General features: G+C 33.9%; 1 long non-coding RNA gene across 1 annotated transcript; it reads left to right on the top strand.

Moving 5' to 3' along the window:
• Positions 1–438: 438 nt before the first annotated feature.
• LOC129571940 (uncharacterized) lies at positions 439–2,802 on the top strand. The gene is made up of 8 exons (XR_008688363.1): positions 439–486; positions 569–667; positions 1,136–1,234; positions 1,513–1,611; positions 1,686–1,784; positions 1,859–1,957; positions 2,022–2,092; positions 2,164–2,802. It is a non-coding gene; the product is annotated as an uncharacterized LOC129571940 (long non-coding RNA).
• The last annotated feature ends 2,297 nt before the right edge of the window (positions 2,803–5,099 follow it).

Raw genomic sequence — 5,099 nt, forward strand, 5'->3', positions numbered from 1 at the left:
ATGAAATTTTGGCTAGTAAAACCAATATTTTTCCATACAAACAAAGTTTGCGGAAAAGTAAAAATAATCCAATTTCCATGAAATTCTCAGAATATATTGAGTTTATGAGTTAATAGTTTGGTGCAAAATTTCATAGCAATCTAATAACTTCAAGACCATTTTTTCTTCACTTTTAACTTTTTTTCAGTGGTTTCGTCTTACGCAACCGCGACCATATATACAATGATTCTGCCTGATTTATGACCACATTGCTGAGAATCTACTATTAGTTATCACGAATTTTCTTGTAAAGAGCTTTCAGAATTCTGAAATGTCAAAATTGATGTCTTGAGACACACATTCACATACACACAAGAGTGCGTGGAAAAATTCATTTCGCGGACAATTAAGACATTCTTTTTCACTACACTGATCTATCATTTCATTTTCAATTTTCAGTGAACAAAAGAGACACAAAGACAGCTCTGCACAGAGCTGCTTACCATGGTAATGTTGAATATTTATTTCTATTTAAAAAGAAATTATCGATAGAAAATGATCATTTTCATCGATTTGTATTATTTGTTAGGTCACAAGGATATCGCTGAAGAGCTCATCAAAAATGGATTCGACGTTAATGTTAGAGATCATTTGAATCGGACACCTCTTCATTATGCTGCTAAGAAAGGTAATTTTGAGTATTAATTTTTACTTAATAAGAATTTAGCAACTTCTCTGGGCCTCTATAGACAGATAGGAAAAGTTAAGTTAGAAAAATAGAGTGCCACTTGGGGACTACTTGCAGAAACAGAGAATCATGTACATAGAGAGCTACTATAATGTGTGCGTGTCTGTGTTAGTTGGAACAGTAGAAGTACTCAGTACCCATGTGACGCTCTTTTTTCTCATAACTGTCATAGGGGCTGGAAGTTGGTTTGATTTTTTCATCGATCTGTGTTTTTCATCGAACGAACACAGTTCCATTTAACTGCTGCCAATGATAATTTAAAAAAAAGTTCGAAATTGCGTGTATATAGACGTGTGTTGGACTTCCAGCACTAGGGTGCTTTCATCACTCGCGACTGCTGTCTCCGGCTCATTTTCGCTACATATGAACTTGGTTTAATACTTTTCATCGAGCTGTGTTATTTTTCAGGTAACAAGGATATCGCTAAAGAGCTCATTCGTAAAGCAGACAATGTCAATATTGGAGATGAATCTAACCTAACACCTCTTCATTATGCTGCTAAGAAAGGTAATTTTGAGTATTAATTTTTACTAAATAAGAATTTAGCAACTTCTATGGGCCTCTATAAACAGATAGGAAAAGTTAAGTTAGAAAAATAAAGTGCCACTTGGGGACTACTTGCAGAAACAGAGAATCATGTACATAGAGAGCTACTATAATGTGTGCGTTTCTGTGTTAGTTCGAACAGTAGAAGTACTCAGTACCCATGTGACGCTCTTTTTTCTCATAACTGTTATAGAGGCTAGAAGTTGGTTTGATTTTTTTCATCGATCTGTTTTTTCCAGGTCACTCCGATATTGCTAAAGAGCTCATCGGTAAGGGAGCCCATGTTGATATCGGAAATCATTTGAATTGGACACCTCTTCATTAAGCCGCTGAGAATGGTGAAGTTCAATATTTGTTTTCACTACATAAGAAATTGATTTGATCTTTTTCATTGATCTGTGTTATTTTTCAGGACACAAGGATATTGTTAAACTTCTTATCGGCCAAGAAGCTAAAGTCAATATTGGAAATGAATTTAATCAGACACCTCTTCATTTAGCAGCCATGAAAGGTAATGTTGAATATTTATTTTCACTAAATAATAAATTGTTTTGATCTCTTTCGTCGATCTGTAACATTTTTCAGGTCACAAGGATGTCGCTGAAGAGCTCATCAATAACGGAGCCGACGTGAATTTTAAAGATTATTTCAATTGGACACCACTTCAATCAGCTGTTCACAATCGTAATGTTGACTAAATAAGATACTGTTTGGACCTTTTTCATTGATCTGTATTATTATTTTTCAGGTCACAATGATGTCGCTAGACTTTTTATCGGTGAAGGAAAGAAAGTTGATAATTGAACGCTGCTGACAATGGTAATGTAGGATATTTATTTTCATTAAATAAGAAATTGGTTTGATCTTTTTGATCGATGTGTATTTTTCAGGTGGCGAATGGCTGAACTAATTTAGCTGAATAATCGGATGATTTTTTTCTATGCCCATACTCGATTATCGATTATTATTCTGTCAAAAAAATAACTCCAGTTATTTGTCTATTAAATTGCTTACGGTATTAAATATTAGAATTATATTTTGTTGGATTTGGGCTCTCTGAGAAATGTGAGGCTTTTTAATTTATCCACTGTCACCACCAATGTAGAATACTACAGCCCATTATTACGCTTGCATCGTCATAGTATCCTTGAAACCAAAACATTGTTGTTTTTAGGCGAAGGTCCTGCATCTAAGCGTCTGACAGCTCACTTCTAGCGCTACAAGACAAGTGTCAAAAGTTGTGACACAGATCGTTCAATGTATTATTGAATCTTTTTTATATTTGTTAATAAAGTAGACAAAAGCCACGAATGTGGAAAATTGATTTTTGTGAGAGCGTAGCACGTGATAAACATCAATTTTATAAGTAAAAAATGTTTTTTTCATTACGGAACATTGTTGATGCGTTCAATTTGTCGCGTTCATGATTGCGTCTAACGACGTAAAGAATTGAAATGATCTTTACTGAATGCGCTCATCGCAAATTCGTGCTTTACTTTGTTTTGTTAGTGTGGTGCAGGGGTTGTGTTTTTAGGCCCTGAAGATGACTTGAAACTTCTGCATTTATTTAGAATAAATGATTGATTAGAACACAGACCGAATCGGCTTTCATTTCAAAATCAATAATTTTTTTTAATATTCTTGATTTAATGAGATAAAATAACATTTTAGCGATAATATGGAAAACGCACACCACGGAGGACCTTCAAGCTTTTGACCAGAACAAACGTCATCTAACGATGGCATTATAACTAGTTTGACCGTATTTAGATAGTAAAGCTTGAACGAAAATTCGATGCTAGGTAAATACTTCTTGAAAAGTGCTTGATAAACTTAATAAAATAAATACATTTTTCGATCTTCGCAAGTGTCCTATGACATACACGGAACAAGTTTTTTCTTAGTATTAGTGATTTTTTTCTCGGATCTGTGCCATGGATTGTTTACCACTACGAATAATTTATTTCATGGAAACAAAAAGTTGGCGGTGTTGGTGCGACAGTGACAGATTTTTTTTCTTTTTTATGTGATTTGTATTGGATTTTAGAAGTATTTCTTTCCGTGTGTGTTCATTGGAATTTCAAACTAATTGAGGAGCTGTCTATATTTCTATGGAAAGTGTTACTGAGTATGGATTTGGTTTTGCATGAGATTCGCTTGTAATTTTTTAAGGAAATGCGTAGATTTGTTCCAATGTCATCGTATCCTACCTATACCTTATTGCACGGCGTATTTTAGTGGCAGTTCCGGCTCAAACGGGCAGTTCTGAAATCAGAACGGGCAGCCCTGAAATGCGATTCGGGCAGCTTCGAAATCGAAGGAAATGAAGAAAAAACATAACAAAAATTTAAAAATCGCGCTAAAGCAAGCCAAGATTTCAGAACTGCCAAACTGAACAAATACAGACAATAAGTCGCGCGCAAATCAAATGTGTGAGTTCTCTTTGATCGATATTAGGTATGATTAAGGTGACCAACCGTACGGAATTATTCCGTATCGTACGGAATTTTCGATTCGTTTGCGGATTTTTTCGCTCATACGGATTTGTACGGAATTTTACGGATTTGTACGGATTTTTAAAACTGCATGAAAATCTAAAAAAATGTATGAAAAAAATCTGAAATTCGCATAATTCATCTTTAACTTATACACAGAATTATTTCGAACAATTCAAGCATCAAATATATGATTATTATTTCATTTGGTTTTCAGTTCTTCCGTCTTTTTACTGAAAAAATGAGTTTGCATCAACTCAAGGCCAATAGCGCAAACAACTGAAATCGATTTTCAGAAAACCAAAAAGTAAACCGGGAGCTAACGCAATTACTGAACGCATATTCTCTGACGTTACGAACACTTGGAAAACGGAATCATCGCAAATGAAGATTGAGACTTTGAAAGCAATATTATTCGTTAAATCAAACTTAGATTACACATGCATTGAATTTTTCAATATTTTGAAAAACAATGAAGATTTGCTAAAGAAGATTTGTTCTCAAGATAAATATGATTTCAAAAAATAATGAAAAAGATGAAGTTCAAGACTTAAATATGTCGATTGATGCGAGTTTGTGATTTAATAATAAGAATCTACAATGCGAAAAAAAAATCGTTCATTTACTGCATTTTCTAGTGTACGGATTTTTTTTTCAGTGTACGGATTTATACGGATTTTTAAGGTAAATTTCACTCATTTGTACGGAATTTGCCAGGAAAGGAGTTGGTCACCTTAGGTATGATTTTCACATGAATAATATAAATGTATTGCGTACGAAGTGCTGCATATCAGCGAAAATCGTTGCTGTAATTGTATTTTTGTATTGTCATGAATTATGTGTATGTATAGAAAACTCTGCATCGAGCATTGTCTCACACAGCAAAAACTCTAAATATTGATGGAATAATTATTGGCATAATTTTCATATGTATTGAGGTACTGAATACTGAGCAAGTAGCTGCAAGTATTGTCACGATGCTGTAATTATTACTAACGGTGCTTTGAGTCGCGACACAAGTGTTATTCGGCGCAAGTTTGTTATTGTTAATCTCAAACATTTGACAATTTATTCCAGTAGCTATTTCGAATTTCATAATTGTTTCGTACTTGTTAAAAATAAGTTTAAGAAATGTCGCAAAATAGTGACAAAATTAAAGGTTTAAAAAGATTATTTGTGCAAAAGAAAAAAACAGACGAAGGAAATCGTAAGTATAGTTTGTTCCTTCGTGATGATTTTTCGGTAGTGAATTTAATTTCGATTATCGCTATTCAACAGCAGAAAAAGTTTCACATGAAACTCACAGCGATAAGCCAGATACAGAAGCCGCA

The sequence above is a fragment of the Sitodiplosis mosellana genome, unplaced genomic scaffold, assembly GCF_009176505.1.
Source record: "Sitodiplosis mosellana isolate CC-2019 unplaced genomic scaffold, AAFC_SMos_1.0 Smas_scaffold_3787, whole genome shotgun sequence".
In the NCBI taxonomy this organism is placed as follows: domain Eukaryota; kingdom Metazoa; phylum Arthropoda; class Insecta; order Diptera; family Cecidomyiidae; genus Sitodiplosis; species Sitodiplosis mosellana.